This window comes from Schistocerca gregaria, chromosome 3, assembly GCF_023897955.1.
Source record: "Schistocerca gregaria isolate iqSchGreg1 chromosome 3, iqSchGreg1.2, whole genome shotgun sequence".
NCBI lineage: Eukaryota > Metazoa > Arthropoda > Insecta > Orthoptera > Acrididae > Schistocerca > Schistocerca gregaria.
In genome coordinates this window covers 400983784-401001907 of record NC_064922.1, presented here as the reverse complement: position 1 = coordinate 401001907, position 18124 = coordinate 400983784, and the positions used below count along the sequence as shown (strand labels likewise).

At 44.2% G+C, this 18124-nt stretch overlaps 1 protein-coding gene across 1 annotated transcript in view; it reads right to left on the bottom strand.

Moving 5' to 3' along the window:
- The window catches only part of LOC126356171 (teneurin-a), a 2471974-nt gene that overhangs the window by 1928316 nt on the left and 525534 nt on the right, over nucleotides 1-18124 (bottom strand). The window lies entirely within an intron of this gene.

Genomic DNA, 18124 nt, shown 5'->3' with positions numbered 1-18124 from the left:
TTGATGTCTCCTTAATTTCTGGAGCGATTTCGTGGATCACGTCTGATTCAGTGAAAAAGAAAAATAATAACCGCGCGAGATAAGTTGAATTCTATTTAAAAAGTCTAAACGTTTCCATAGTATTCTATTTTTTTCAGTCGGCATTCAGCATATTGACACTCACACACAAAAAAATTTCTTATAATGACCGCTTCGTGTAAAATGTTATGTATACTCTTCTTTCTGAAACGATGTTAGGTATTTCATATACCTCATGGTTTTCCCAAAGCCATACACTGCATTATGTCGGTAAACTAATCTCTGAACTTTTGAGACGTTCTTCATGCGGTCGATATTTTAGTAAAATACAGTTTTCTTAAAATTAAGCTACATGTTTCTTTACAGGAGCAGACCGAGTAAATAGTAAACAACTTTGAAGGAGGTTTCATACGTGACAAACTGCGAAAAAGTGAAGAATGCAATTGTAATACGATAACACCTGTTTAACTACTTAAAAAGGACACACCTTGCAATTATTTAAAAAATGTATGTAAACGGAACTATTATGTTCGCCGCGTGACCTCTTCCGTACAAATTTCCTTCTGATGCTGCGAAGTCTAATTTGTTTTTGCTACGCAGTGTAATCAGTGTTCTTAAACATCTTCGCTGCCTGGAACAACTGAACGGTCATTGTGCACGCTGACGAAGTCTGCTAGAACCTTCTGAAAATGTTCTATCTAAACTAGTTATTTTCTTTTAATTGTTATTCTACATTGTGCATCGAGTGCAGTTTAACTGATGCTGCTGGGCTAATTGTAGTTATAAGCTTCGGTGTCTCTTCCAATGGTCGAGAAATAATACTCTGATCCATACATCACACCGTAGATAATCAGAGGAGGATATTAGTTATGGTTGCTGCATTAGCCCCTAAACTGGTGGCCTTAGATGGATTATCTACTATAATACACCAACATCTGTTTATTATTATTAATGTCAGTTTCCTCCTCAACTGATAACAGTCTGGTGTCTGCTCGTTTGAAATATCTCTGGATGTATCAACTTCCAGTTTACGTTTTGTTGGTAATGACTTACTTGCCAGAGCCTATGTCCCACCTATGCCGTATATCCTGAGGTAAACTAATTTCCAAAATGTTACGGGAGGGGAAGGGGGGGGGTGGGGCAAGCAAATGATAATGAGAACATTCAAAACCGTTTGGGTTGAGCCACACAACAATGTGTTTCCGGTGGGAGTCCGGCCATCGAAGATAAATTTTCGAAGTTTTCATGTACTGCACGTTTATACTTCATTTATCAGGTGTTGCAATTAAATATGACCGAAAATCAGCGATTGTGAACACATTTTAGTTCCGCCTAGACATTCCTTCATGTAACGTTCTGAATTTATTTTACGCTTCTTGTGTAATCTGTGTAAGTCAACCATTTGTCGCGCAAGAGCGTCAATAATCATTCTGTGTACATGTGTGTAAAGTCAAGAATGTATCACGCCAACTTTGTATAGCCGTCTAAAATACACTGTCACGTCTGTTTAATAAACGGACGACCTGATGCTTTAAAGACTTCCTGTCATCAGACAAGGAAAAAAATATTTAGAAGCAAACTCACAGGTGTAATTAAATGTACAGTTGACACCTTCATATGGTTTACCTGCACCACAGATGTTCCAAATGAAACGGAGTTAATAACTGCAGCGTTACCTTGTAGCTAGCGATACGTTAAAAGATGAAATGCTCTGCAGTCATCAATAAATTTATTGATGATATAAAATGTTGCGATTTTAGTTAACATAAGCTATCAAGTAATGTGAAACGTTACAGGTGTCGATGTTTTGTGAAAAATAAAAAGAAAAGCCCGTACCTTTGTAACTCCAGCATTAATGCTGGCAGCAGTTGGAAAAGACAGCCCGGAAATTTATAGAAACATTGTGGAAAACGTATAACTGCGCCGCATTCTAAGAAATGTACTTCAAGCTATGTCTGTTTATGTAAAGTGACAGTGTCACCTTTATAACCTAGGTACAGGAACTCTTGACGGGATTTCAGACAGGATTTAGGGAGCCACATGTGATCAGTGTTAATGATTATTTTACAAATGTTTCGTTTTTTTCCATTTCATCGTCATCCACGATACTTCAGGTGATACAGAATTATAAAGGGCTTGTGCATTAATATTTACTTTCTTCATTTCACGTTTCGTTCGACGAAGCATTCTCTTTGCTTTCTATTACCATTTCACCACATTCCAGCTGATCGTTTAATTGATTATCATTTCTGGGGAGAAATAAATTCACATCAGTTTTTATAGCTATTGGCTGGTTTTGGAGGGGTGACATCATTCAAGGTCAGGTCATTTCAGAATGCACATAGTTTAGTCAGGTAGCGTCACTACACGGTCTGATATCTAAATACGAAGATCTATCTAATTATTTTCATGCAGCAGTCCCTAAGATTTAGTCTTCAGAAGGATAGCTTTCTAATCTTACCCCATGTGCAGATGTACGCTCACGCAAGCAAGGTGTTGCAACTTTAATCACTCTCAGATGTAGCAGCGAACTTTAAGATGCGCCTCCACACATCAATTTGTTTCACGCGTTCTAACCTTGGAATGGGGATTCGAACAATCCACTGACCAGCAGTAAAACCTCAAAACATAATATTTAACCTGAATAAAATGAAAAATGATTTAACGTGAACATTATTTATGATTTCCATTTCAAAACTTTTGCACCTTTATAATACTAACAATAAGTTCATATCTAGAGCACTGCGTTTAATATCGCTCCGTGTATCGACGACAGGGTACATTGTGGTTCAGGCGGACTTCATTCGCCTGCGTAGTGGTGTTGCGTTATAAATTCAGTCATTAACATGTAAGACATCGTTCACTATATTTTACTGTTTCGTAAATGACATGACGTGCCAAGCAACGAAATGGTGTCTCTTTGATTCATACACTGTCTAACCAACGTTTCAAGTGAGGCGTATTTACATTATTGTTACAAATTCGTTCTCCCCAAAATTATTGAAGTGGTTTCTAAAGCGGAATAGTGCTGTGTGTTTTGAATACCAATAAACAAAGACATTTTGGGAAATTTTTGTGCCTGATGCCCAATTTTAAGGGAGACATTCGTCGAGATACAAAATACTGTACAATAATATTCACACTATCTGTTGTCTGTTGCTATAAAGAATACTATAAAATTTTTTGTCACGGGTGTGCTATCTTTAGTGAAATCTTATTCGAAACGTGAGAACCTTTACGAAAGATGTGTGCAATTTATATTTCCAGAAACAAAAGAGGTTGATGTTTGAAAAGCTGTAGTTCGAAGAATGTGTCTGACAGCGACAAACAGAATGTAAACGTAATCATTCCATGGAGAATTTGAGAAGGCGAGAAAAACTCCGGCGAGCCTAAGATGTGGCAGCGGCCTGCTATGCCGCTGACCAGGCTGATGTCCGACTATTAACTTTATGTTGTCCAACCAGTAGATTCGGAGAGTAAATGAGAGTGGAATGTATCATTAATATGTGCTCTGTTTAATTTAATATTTATTGATGCAAACCACATTTTAATCCTATCTCTGAGTTGGTAGATATTTGAATTTTAATTCAGCGCTACGATCAGAATATACCGGCCACGTCCCACCAGTGTAGCATGAGGGTCGTTGAGAGCCCTGTAAAATGCAAGCCACCCACGGTGAGGACAGAGCAAAGAGTAGAAATAGTTCTGGAGTCTTGGCGCAAGTATACTACGGGAAAAAGTTAAACGTAAGCTGCAGTTTGCAGGGGTTAGCACCCCTTAAAGGTAGGAGAAGAAAAAGTTGTGAATCTACAAACGTACCTCTTAAAGGAGTTAACATGATCCTAAAGATATAACAAGTAGTATTGCTAGAGAGTTGATGCTAGAGGAACCAATGTAGCATATAGCAGCATCAGAACTGTAAGTACTGAGAAAAGTGACATGTCTCGCATCAGAGTATTAAATAGGAACCACAGACTACTGTTTGAGGCAGAACGCTTTTGCTGAGGAATAATCTGTAGCTGATCACGGTTAGATCTTAACGGAAAAATAAGCTTTTTCATCGTTCACCTTACAATGACAAGACAAAATGTGAACACATGCGTATGCAGCGATTTTAATTGGTATTTCGTAGTTATGCTTTTGACTGTGAATGGTTCAGATAGCTCTGAGCACCATGGGACTGAACTTCTGAGCTCATCAGTCCCTTAGAACTTAGAACTACTTAAACCTAACTAACCTAACGACATCACACATATTCATTCCCGAGGCAGCGCGGTTCCAAACTGTAGCGCCTAGAACCGCACGGGCACTCCGGCCGGCTTTGACTGTGACGTTGATAGTTTAAGTGAGGAAAATTCATGTCGCGTCATTATGTCATCTCCCGCCTTTATGTCGTTGTGTAGGGCGATGCATTTTATCTGGTTGCAAATTTTCTCAGTGATAAATTAAATACTCACTGACTACCTTCTGGTCGCAAGTGTACGAGTCAGTTTTATCATCGTCTTGGAGGACATCGTGCGTCCTATTTAATAAGCACATTTGGTACTGCACTGGCGTTACGTTTTCCGAGTCCCCCAGACAGCAGCAGTGTTATTGTGATCGTAAGCGGAAGTCGGCAGTGATTTCAGTTAGAAAGAAAAAAAGTGTTTCTTGTCGATCTGAATTTGCGTCCACCGTATAAGGTCCTGAAATTCTGGAGCATTGCGTTTGTATCCTTTCATTTTTCGAACAATGAATGTACAACATACTAATCTGAGGACACAGAGCCTCAACAACATAGTGTGTTTTTACCAGACTAGGGTGTTATTTATTTGGTTGTGTATGAACCTCCTCCTAAGTGTGTGTTCTGTTCATGTAAAGAAAATGAACGCCTCACCAATTTGACCGCAGTGTAAGAACAACCGGAGATCATGTAATGGCAGGAAGTCTTAACAGGTAGAGGACGTGCTGATTGACTACCCGTACACACGGAGTACAGTCTGCTTTCCGCAGCGCTGTGGCGAAGACGTCCTGTTTACGTCCCGTCCACGTGGTCGCGAGTGTCCGCAGTTGTTTACTATTTCGTCGCCACTAGTATCGAGTTCACCAATACCGATGTAATATGACACATTCATACAGACAAACCACCATCAAGATCACTATTCAACCCGATCATGCACGGTCGCGAGCTTTTGCTACGTGACAACGTTATAATTGATCCGCAGGACATCATTGATATCCATCTCTCTATCACGAGTAGTGTTGTCCACGCCATGTTAGTAAGTGACGAGGTGTGCAACGGAATCAAGCGCGCACATGCGAACGATCATAAATTCAAACAATCTGATGGCTATTTTGGGACAGTATCCATCGATACTTGGCCCCCGTAAGATACGAATCTTCGAACTCCCTTTCGAAGTACCACCGGATATAGTCACCACAGCTTCCCAGGCTTACGGCAGAGTGGTCAGCCGAATGGCCGAAAAATGGATCACCTTTACAACGTACCCGGTTCTTAACGTGGCACGACATATGAAAATTCAAATGACAAAAGATTTACCATCCTATCTTACCATCAGGGGATGTAGGTCGATTATTATGTATGACAGACAGCCACGCACTCGCTCGGGTTGTGGCCAAGAAGGGCACGTCAGGTCAGATTGTTCCCGACGACGGCTTGCTCAAATCCCAACAGGTGAAACTATGACTCCTGCTACGATGAGGACCCTTCCTCTTAATTATGCCGAGGTTACACGGGCGACCACCCTTTCCCATACTGACCACATTCGTCCGATAGCCGCCCCCGATAACGACGCCATGATGGATTGTACAGTACCGAAACCAGCCACTAGAGCGGGGCGTCCTCCTGAGGACAATCACCGATCGACCTTGCAAAGCAGAACGGGTGATAGGATGGACATTGACGCACGGGTTGTGCCGACACCGGCCTTTCTTCCCGTCACCGGGACTGCTGAAGAGATCCACCAACATTCGGGTACTGAAACACACGTCCGTAAACATCGTGCCCCGCGGCAACATAAGAGGCGGCAGCGTGCTCCATTGGACGAGTGCTTGCAGCGAACGTCTGACATGGACTGTGGACAATCCGACGAAGGTACCGGTGATGCAGAGGCCTCGGTAACATCCAATCCAACAATCGGCATGGTGACGGCTTCAGTGCCTGCGACCCTACAGACCAGCAGGATCACATGCAGACAGCCGCTGCAGATTGCCAGCCAGTAGCGAAGCAGAAGTCTGCGCCGAGTGCCGCAGCACCCGCTAACATCCACCAACAGTCGATGATATTTGATGGCGACTGGGCGTACGACGGTGAGGAAAACTCATTGCCCACCGTATCGGACCACACGAGGGGGAATCCACACCACCAGTGTTGATCCTTTTCCACCATCAGTAACAGTGATGAGACAGCCTGACGTCACGGGCATACACCCCTTGCAAGGGTGTTGATGGGCAACACGGGTGCTGCGGTTGGATCTCAAATTTACCGTGTTACGACTATAATTATCAACACTATATGGACGCGCGCTAAGTTATCCTTGCTTCAGGATATGTTGAATTCTGCTTCCATCGATATAGCATTTCTCCAGGAGGTGTACGTCGACGACTTCCCAGTAATGTACGGTTATGAAGCATGCGTCTCTCCAGCTTCCCCCAAAAGCAGCGGCGTCGTTGTACTTCTTCGGGAAGGGATAGTGGTGGGCGATATCCTCTGTCTGCCTTGGCCAAAAGGAATGACACTCTCAGTACTGAGTGTCCGCCATATCAATATCTAGGCACCTGACCGGACGGATACCGCGAACGTTCACGATTATTTGCGGAAGACGTCGCCCCGCTCTTCCAAGGCCGCCACGAACATCTGGTGTCTGCGTACTGGCACCCTGAGTCCAACTCTCGCGGCATAATCCGTGCCCGGAACTCGAGCTGGTAATCCGATAGCTGCAAAAGATGGACACTGGGGAACATCGTCACGGCCACCGACGGGGATTCACTTCACGAGTCACTCTTCCAGTCGCATAGACCGGATTTATGTCTCACGCTCTCTTGGCGCTGGCACACAGGATGCGAAAGTGTGGACCACTCCTCCCACATCCGTACGGTGACAAAAAGGGTGAAGACGCCGCAACCCATGGAAATTAAAGGTCGCTCACCTGTCGTACTCGGACTGCCGCCAAGCTATTGAGGATACGTGGCATCTGTGTGAAAATCGCTTCCGTGCATACGCCACCACGATCCGCTGGTGGGTGGACTGCGCCAAACCGGCACTGAGGCGTACGTTGATAACCTACGGTCGCGACCACGCTGCTTGGCATAGACGTACACTCGACTTTTACTTCAGATTACTGCGAGATAGCGATGCTATCGCGCCGTCTCGACAAATGGCGGTCCACCGTGCTAACGTTGAGATCATCGCTAATATACGACGCCACCTAGAGAGGGTGGTCATCCGTTCGAGGACGCAGGATAGGATGGCGGGCGAACGCCTGTGTATGTTCCACGTACTTCGTGAACGTAAACGACGCCAAAGAGCGCTGATACGCTTCATCGACACGAAGGGCAGCCGTCGCCTCACCACGCAACAGGACATAAACACAGCGTTCTACGATCATTATTCCTAGCTCTATCCAGCTCAGCTCCTGATCCGACAGCACTGGAGGAAGTCTCTCAGACGATTTACGGCACTGTCACCCCGGACATGGAAGCGGCCTTGATAGAAGAAATTACGGAAGAAGAAGTGATCGACTCCATTAGCAAAGGAGCGGTAAACATGTCTCCGGGTCCTGATGGCCTCCCCTTGGAATTTTACCGGACTTTTCAATATTTATTAGCCACACGATGGACGGACGTCTGTTGTGAACTACTATCCCCACAAGTGCCGCTCCCTGCGGCCCATGTAGATGGGATGATTATTCCCATTTCCAAACCATCCGGTGGCTCACGGATTCAGGACTACCGCCCGATGACGCTATCGAATTGCGACTTCAACATCTTTTCTCAACTGTTGGCGGCGCGGATACAGCAGATCTTATGACACGTCATCTCACCTGATCAAACGTCAGTAGGAGGTGACAATAATATTCCAACAGCACTCAGTGAATATACTGACTTGATCTCACTGGCGAGGGCATGTCTGAATGGTGCACTGGCGGGAATCGCTTCCAGTCAAGCTTTCGACCGCGTGGACCTCGTTTATTTGAAAGCGGTCCTCCAACATATGCGATACCCACAGCCATTTCTCACTATCGTCATGCTACTACTCCGTGGCGCAACCTCCTAGGTGATCGTCAACGGCCGACCTACGAAGTCCCTCACCGTTTATCGATAGATACGCCAAGACTGCCCTCTGTCCACTTTACTTAACGCTGTGGCCATGGAACCACTATTATGCTGGCTGCGCCAACGGCTAACGGGTATGACGTCACGAGGCCACTCTTTCCGAGCATATACCCTGCCGACCTGGTGATTGTCAACCGCAACGGTGACGACACCGACAGCTCACTGAATTGGGTAGCTACGTATAGCATGGCCACTGGTAGTTGTATCAACGTCGCAAAATCAGTGGCGATCAACATCCGTGCCGGACTGCCGGAGGACAGCAATCACCTCCTTACAGCTCAGAGATACTTTGAAATGTCTCGGCACTGATTTCACAGACAATACACGACGAACCGCAGCTCACAACTTTCGACAACTTTTACGAAATGTTCGGACTGGGATAGTCAAGAACAACCTACGAGAACTGAACACCACACAACGGACCCAGTATGTCAACACACATTTAGCGTCAGGCATTCCGCCCATCGCCAAAATATTACCTATACCGATGATGTTAGCTCGCCGTATGCTGGCTGCTTTTGGGTCCTATGTGAGTTCAGGAATGCTTTGCAAGATCACATATTAGACTCTCACCCTTCTGCTGGATCGGGGAGGACTTGGCCTTTATCACCTTCATGACAGAACGATCGCCCTATTTGTGAGCACGTTAGTCAAACTATGGCGCCGACATCCGTACAGTCTGACAAGTTTGATATTAGAAGAAATAGCGCCACTATTCCTCTCGCCACCTGTGCCGATACACAACGTCCCTTCGTTACTCTTCCACATCGGTGTCTTTTACCTCGAACTCAGTTACGTTCGACTTGCCTTACCAGCGACTCGACTGGCGACGGCACGGATGGTTTATCGTGGTTCAAAAGGCTCTGACCACTATGGGACTCAACTGCTGTGGTCATCAGTCTCCTACTTAAACCTAACTAACCTAAGGACATCACACACATCCATGCCCGAGGCAGGATTCGAACCTGCGACCGTAGCAGCAGCGCGGTTCCGGACTGCGCGCCTAGAACCGCGAGACCACCGCGGCCGGCGGTTTATCGTGTCCTGCAGTGTGGACGACCTGATAACATCGTGGAGAGGGAGCACCCGAATATCAGCTGACTAGTAGCGTGAAAGACGATTCACTACGTAACACTGGACACTGAAGCGATGTGGTATACCACTGTCAACGGTAAGCAGGTGGTCAGATCAAGGGTACATGCGATCCATAAGGTAGACTCACCCATGTGCACGTGCTGTGGCGTTCAAGACGACGACGAACACCGTCTTAGCTGTGGCGAGTCTACGGCAGTGTGGCAGTTAGTGAAGCGAAAGTCAGCATAGTTCCTTTGACTGATGCCGAATCATATCGACCCCAGGACTGTATTATTCCCGGATGAGACATATTACCTACTTACGCCGTGGGCATTCATTGCATTATTTGTTTCAAGACGGCCCTAATTACACTTTAGACTTTTGGAACTATTTGCAGCAGCGACAGTGCAAGATCCTCCGTAACCCAATGTATCGACAATCTTTTTCCCATTATTTGTGGAGTGCTTTCCACGACCCTTCACGTAGATGGATCATCAAGGGTAAGAGAAGCTAAAATTACAAGACGATAATAGAAGACAACACGGTACAACGAGGGATCTACGTTGGTCTTTGCGAGAAGTCATACCTGGATAATAAAGCAGATGGAGAGTTCTCGCCACCTTTCCTCTTTTCGTCCCCAGTGCGACAGGTTCTTCGCAGTTTTTGTTTCCCACCCGGTGCAAGATATAGAACCGGTTAATGGTGGTACGGATTGGACCCTTATGTTTTATTTAATGATTTCCTTAGCCTCACACTTTACGAGCTTTCCTTTTGCCCCATGCTGCAAATATAAATATGTTTTCAGTTATGTGCGTCCCCAATTCGACGCAACGAGTGTACTTATTCGTTTCATTTCCTTCTGCTTTAAGAGAATCTAAACAATAAAACCATTGCATCCCTTGTACCGCATCCCCAGGAATGTGAGGGAGGAGACATTGTGGGCAGGCCTCGCGTCGCGACATTGCGACCCCTGCCCACTTTGCATCTGCCACTCCACGACCTGATCAATTTTCCATAAAAAAAATTAAAAAACAAAAATTAAAAGAAAAAGGTAATGTGCTTGCCTACCAGTTGCAAGCGCTTTCGTCTGCCTTTCGAGACTAGCGGAAAGCCAGGTTCAAAATGGCTCTGAGCACTATGCTACTTAACTTCTGAGGTCATCAGTCGCCTAGAATTGAGAACGAATTAAACCTAACTAACCTAAAGACATCACACACATCCATGCCCGAGGCAGGAATCGAACCTGCGACCGTAGCGGTTGCACTGTTCCACACTGAAGCGTGTTGGTGCACATTCGGAAGGACGACTCTTCAAATCCGCGTCTGGGCATCCTGATATAGGTCTTCCATGATTTCTCAATATCGCTTCAGACAAATTCTGGGATGGTTCCTTTCAAAACGGCACGGCCGACTTATTTCCCTATCCTTCCTTAATCCGATGAGGCCGATGACGTCTCTGTTTGGTCCCTTCTCTAAAATGAATCAACCAACCAGTAAACAGAGCCAAAATGGTTATTCAAATGGTTCAAAGGGCTCTGACCATTATGGGACTTAACATCTGAGGTCATCAGTCCCCTAGAACGTGGAACTACTTAAACCTAACTAATCTAACGACATCACACACATCCATGCCCGAGGCAGGATTCGAACCTGCGACCGTAGCGGTTGGAAGCGCCTAGAACCGCTCGGCCACACGGGCCGGCAATGGTTATTCCTCCGCTTACGGTTGCACATAGTTCATTTCTAACTTAAGCTGGCCGGCCGTTGTGGCCATGAGGTTCTAGGCGCTTCAGCTATACAGCGTGAGATAAATCAGAGTAGTGCAGTTCTTGATCTGTGCAATTCTGATAGCTAATAATTAAAATGTAGTGAAGCTTTAATGTTTGAAACAATTCAAAATGTACAATATTAGGAGCTGGCAGGTATTTTCCTCTTAACGACTGACATCGATGCGTTCTGGATCCCAAGAACAGTGTTTACTTTAGCACGTCCAGAGAGAGAAGTGTCTGATTCAGCTAAGTGCAGGCTTCCGACACATTCAGGCTTTGCGAGGGGAGGGGTTGGACACACTTTCACTCCTCGCTGGCAAATGGGATGCCAAACGAGCGCGAAACGCGAGCTGAAAAATAAAATCGCGTACGTGATATATCTGCTTTCCCCCCTGAATTGCACTCTAAATAAGCCTGTCGCAGGGAAGCCTCCCGGGTGAGGTTTTCCGTAGGGGAGCAGATCTTCGCGTCCTGTGTCTCTCTCAAATATAAAGAGAAAATGTGCATACACTGCCGAAGGAACGGCGAATATCCGGTTACGGAAGCAATGGACCCTTGTGGAGCGTAAAACGTGCAGTAACACACGGAAAAGATTTATGAATGCTGAAACTGTGTCTAGAACCATCTCATACATTTTTGTTGCATAATATTAACATTGCATATAATATTTACCGCTAGCTCTGTAAGGCACCAAAAATATAAGAACTCATAACAAATTAACCTCTTTTAAATGTTTTATCTTTACGACTCATTTTTTAAGTTCATTTATTGTCTACGATTCTCCCTATCTCTCTCTCTCTCTCTCTCTCTCTCTCTCTCTCTCTCTCTCTCTCTCTCTCTCTCTCTCTCTCTCTCTCTGATACCTCAACAGTTGTTCTTGGGAAAATCCGGAACAGTTTATGTCCTCTCTATTGTCATTGTTGTCATTGCTATGTATCTGTATCGTAAACTCGTTGTAAGTGAATAACTTACAACAAAAATCTGTTCTCCGAGTTTTAAACTCAGTTTGGTGAATGTTATGCGTTTTAGTACCAGTTCACAACTTTATCAACACGTAAATAAATTAATCTGACGCTTTTCCTTCGTTGCACTAACTGTAATGTAATAAAAAATATATCTGCTGCACCTATTGAAAGACATTAACTATTCTTTTTTCTCACGTATGCTGTCAAAAGTCATCAAGAACATGTGAACAAGACGAGGATCTAAATAAAAAATTTCGAAGAAGTTCCCCATAGCTGTCTCTCCTCGTGCAGGTACATTTACAATTTAATAATTAGTAAAAACACTAAACGACAGTAGTTTCTACCAACGTTCCCCCACTGTAACACCAATGGGAGAAAAATAAACTCTTACATGCCTCCTCCAAAGTCCGATACATGTTATTTCTCATGTTACTAGAATACACTTCCATGTGAATCATCAATTTTATCTCCCACTACCAAACTACAGCTTCAATACATTGTCTTACAGCAGATTCCAAACTAAAGTAAGTCAATTGCTCTTAAAAGAAAAATGGTACTTAGTAATAAATGTGTATCTGGATGAGAGATCTGAGTAATACACATAGCAAAGCATCCACACACATTACATAGTAGAGAATGCTCTCAATATTGGGCACAAATGCCTATTCTTCGTATTAATAGACTTATCAGTAATGGGGAAATATATCTAGGAAAATATAGAGATTTGTGCAGTTTTTGTTGACCTGGATAAAGGTTCTGAAAGAGTGTGGTGGACTAAATTGTTAGATATCAAGAAGCAAATCGTGGTTAACTGCAACTGGTGTGACAACAGAAAGAATACGAGTTTGTTATGAACAGCAGCAAGACATGTTTTAAACAGATGCGAATATAGTCACCATTGACCGAAACCTATAGTCTGAGGGCAAAAAGTGTAATTATAGGCTGAAATAAAAGAAATAAAAATGACAAAGGACAAAGGATAAACAACTCTATTATATTTTTTGATGACGTGTTAGTAGTAACTCTAAATGATGAAAAAATTAACATTGTGTTAATCGTCCTGAACATCAGATGTGAGTAATATCGAATGAAGGTAGATGTGAAAAAGAATATGGCAATGGTTGTTATAAGACAAGCAAGGAAGATGAAGGTAAAAATATGTGATGTGTTATGGAAACGTGTAGATGAAGCCAGATGCCTAGGAAACAAAAAAAGAATAACACGATGCATAATCGACAAATGAAAACCAGGATAGCTATTACAAAAGAAATGTTTCAAAGATTGAATAGTGTTTTCTATGTCTGTTAAATAAAAAATCAGGGAGAAGACGAATGATGTGTTACTCTATATGACGCCGAAACACGTACACTGCAACAGAGAGAAGAGAAATTAATAAAAGCTTTTGATATGTGAATGCGGAGGAAAATGGAAGATTTGAGAACGATACATAAAATGAAGAATGAAGTTGTGTTACGCGCGGAGTATGAGAAAATAAAAATAATGGAAAATATTAAGAGGAGCGAAACGACACCGAATTGCAATAGACTGCTTCTTAAAAGACATACCAGAAGGAATGAAGTCTGGAGAGAGGACCAGAGGGCGAAGAAGGGACCAGATAATTGATTGCATCGAGAATAATCCATCATCTCCAAGTTCGTAAAGGATGGTAGGAAACTGAGAAGACTGCTGAACTTGAAGTGATCGAGCTTTCGTATGGACCCAATACGTCACCATCATCAAAATCATTCTCACATCAAACACAAATTATAGTGCTAACGATTCAGTTAGATTGCTCCATCATCGCCATACTTTAATACTAACTGATCCTTTTTCTTACGCTCGTGGAGGAGGAGTGCAACAGCCCCACATAAGCGAAGACCGTTAGTGTGGCCCCACAACGACGCCCTGCGAACTCCTCGAGCCGAGCAGATCAGAAGAAACGGGCGCTGGCTGGGAGGGAGATGGTGCGCAGCGAGCGCTGATGGCGAGAAAATTCTCATCACACTTTGTCAACAGCGGCGGTGAAGAATCCCGCCTTTAAACAGAAGCCGGCCGGGCTGCGGGTTTGCCGGCGAGGGAGTGGGGGGCGGCGAGTAATTTGATCCTCCTGCTGCCGACCCCGCCGCCGCCCCCGCGCCAGGTGGCGCCGCCTCCCGGGCGCGGTAGGCACGTCCGTCACGGAGCAACGTGCCTGCCGCCCGACGCCTAATTAAAGTCTCGCCGAGGGAAACGGTTAATCACGCGCACGAACGGCCCGGCCAGCCGATCCCTGCTTTCCTCGGATACACTGGTCCGTCTAAGGGGGATTGGTGGGCTGGGGAGACGGTAATTCCCTTTCAAAATGTCTGCAAACTCATATATCAGTCGGGTTTCCAGAGAGTCAGTTCGTCGAAATTACCCTAGGTTTCAATGAATGTCATTTCCACTAACTTCTGGCGAAGTCTCGAACATATGTGGGACCAGTGACAGTATCTAGGATCTTAAGGATAGGGACGGCGGTAATCGGTGGTACAATCGATTTTCAGTTACGCCATCTCTCTCTCTCTCTCTGTTTCCTTTTTCCTCCAGTTTAACCTGATTGTTAAAACAGACCAAATTAGTCTGTTTCTATATACTTACATGGATATGGTGTCTGTTCTTTCTGACATGTCCGAAAGAACAGACACCATTGATGACCTGCAGCCGTCTTGAACGAAATTAGAATTATATATTAGTACCTTTAGCTGCTGCCAGGTGTTGGTATGTATCAACGGGGACAGGCGAAAATGTGTGCCCTGAGCAGGACTCGAACCCAGCGTCTCGTGCTTAAATGGCAGACGCTATATCCATCTGAGCCACCTAGGGTACAGAGGATATTGCAACTGCAGGAACTATCTCGCGCACGCCTCCCGCGAGCCCTACATTGTCACCTGATATTTCCACACACTACATGCGTAGTGTCCTACCCAACACACTCATTACTCTTGAAAGACATTCTTATCAAGTCCCGTAAGAGTTCGGGTAATGCGTGTGCATCCGCACAGAAGAAGAAGGTCATGGCCGGTATTCCCAGAATACTTATGTGGACATGGTGACTGTTCTTTCGCTTATGTCCGAAAGAACAAATAAGCAGGAGACCCCGGGTTCGAGTCCTGCTCGGGACACACATTTTCATCAGTCCCCGTTGATACATATCAACGCCCGTCAGCAGCTGAACGTATTAATATATAATTCTTATTTAGTCTGTTTCGGGACTAAGCTGTTTTCGATTATTGCTATTATTTCCAGCAATAAATTATAGACTTCGAGCACAGCTTCAAAATTTTTAATCAAGCTGAAGGAGATCTATACGGGATTGACGCAGCAGTAGATATTGGTATCCTGTTTCCGGCGAAGGTGGAGGAGACAGGTGCGGCAATGGTATGAGCGAAAGGTCACAGGTTGATGATTTATCTGCATCGTCACTTTTGACTTTTGGAGGGTATCAATGTTTCAAGCACAAAATCAAGGTTTCAATTACTACCCTGAGTTTATACGTAAATAAAATTATAGGTATTTCAATCGAATTTACCTTCTCTTCCAAGGAACGCGGTGGATGCTTTCCTCTTATATTACTTGCAAAGTCTGTTATTCCTACTGCGTTTTTAATGTTTTAAAACAAGTGAAGCACTGTATTTCGCTGCTACCGTACTTCGTAAAATACACTGAAGAGCCAAAGAAACTGGTACACCTGACCAATACCGTGCAGCGCCCCACGAACGCAGTAGTGCCGCTATACTACGTGACATGGACTCGACTAATGTCTGAAGGGAATTGACACCGTGAATCCTGCAGGTCTGTCCATAAATTCCGAAGAGAACGAGGAGGTGGAGATCTCTCTAAACAGTACCTTGCAAGGCATCTCAGATATGCTCAATAATGTTCATGTCTAGGGAATTTGGTGGCCAGCGGAAGTGTTTAAACTCAGAGGAATGTTCCTGGAGCAAATCTATAGCAGTTCTGGAAGTGCAGGTGTAGTGTTGGAATTGCCCAACTCCGTCGCAATGCACAACGGACATGAGTGGATCAGGTGATCAGACAGGATGCTTACGTATGCGTCACCTTTCAGAGTCTTATCTATAAGTATCACGGGTCCCACATCACTCAAACTGCACACGCCCCACACCATTACAGAGCCTCCATCAGCTTGAGCAGTCCCCTGCTGACATGCAGGGTCCATGGAATCATGAGGTTGTCTCCATCCTCTCGATACAATTTGGAACGAGACTTCCGCGACACGGCAACATGTTTCCAGTCATCAACAGTCCAATTTCGGTATGGACGGGCCCAGGCAAGGTGTAAAGCTTTGTGTCGTGCAGTCATCAAGAGTACACTAGTGGGCCTTCGGTTCCGATAGCCCATATCGATGAACGATTTTCTTCAGTCGTCTTTGGTCCTATTCTTGCAAGATCTTTTTCCGACCGCAGCGATGTCGGAGATTTGATGTTTTATACGATTCTTGATAATCACGGTTCATCGCTACCTTAGAGATGCTGTGTCCAATCGCTCTTGACCCGATTATAACACCATGTTAAAACACGCAATTGACAACCCACCATTGCAGCAGCAGTAACCGATCTCACAATTGCGCCAGACGCTTGTTGTCTTGTATATGCGTATCCGGTCGTAGCGCCGTATTCTGCCTGTTTACATAGCTCTGTATTCGAATACGCATGTCTGTACCAATTTCTTTGGATATTCAGTATGGTTCCAAATTAGTGTTGTGCCATTCTGCACCACAATTGATTTCCGAGAATGACAACGGGAAACTTAAGTGTAGATTGTACACTCCATGTATAAGCGAACCGTGTCATAGAGCACAGGTACAGTATTGTCTCATCAATATCGTACCGATTCTTATGTGCTTGCTGCTCGTTTTATAGTCGTTGTAATTAAAATATCCTCGATCACTTTTCCCACTTTCTATGAAAACCTAGTATTTTGCGAATGGGCGTTACACGATTCTAAAAATATGTTTTATTTAAAAACACTATATTGGTATTCCAGCGTTTTAACCAGTTATCAGTAGTAAAATGAGAAAAACCTCTTATAACTGAACCGAACAAAAACCGAAACATACCAGTTACTCAGAATTGGCTTTAACCGATCGATTTTTCCCAAATCTGATTAATGACCGGTTCCATAATTTGTGGGCCAGATGAGATTATAACGGATTGATAACAGTCCTTCCCAATAGAGTCAGCGCATGCTTGCAGGGCTCACGTTGCCAAGTTCTTTTTAAATGTGACTCGATTTTGCAATCACTGGAAAACACCATATACCCTCTCAACCCTTAAAGTTTCTTTTCGTTTCCTACTCCCCTTCAGGACACTTTTCTGTTTTGTCAAGCAGGGTACTTCAGTCTTACGTCACTCAGTGTTATCATTGCCGTTCTCGACTTATCGGATAATATGTTATAAATGGGAGAAAAAGAAAAGGAATCGTAATATACATAGAAACCAAATTACAAATTGAACTAACTTCTATGCACAACTGTGAGGTCTAGAATGCGATACACAGTAACTAATTAACGGGACAGTGCAGGCGACGGACTCACAAAGTGAACATATCTTCGCTGGTATTATGCGAAATGTAGGCTCCACCTAACTGCTTAACAGTAATATAATATTACAATTTTTTTGGTCTTACAAGACAGTCGCTGCGTTTCCCCAAGGCACTACGTGTCTTTTGTTTTATGCTTTCGGTGCGCCGTCTAGCCTCTGTTTTGTTTACTGTGCAGGTCATATTTGCCCCTGTCTGTGCCCGGACACTCTGCAGTGAACGTCAGTCGCAGAGTAGCCCAAGTTTTATATTTTACCTTCCTTTTCGATCGAGCTGGTTGGATGAGAAGGTCCTGCTAAATCACGAGTAGAAATTTTATCCTTGCCTTCAGTCGCAAAATATGATAAATGTCAGAGATCAAATGGAGAACAAAGAATGCTGAGAA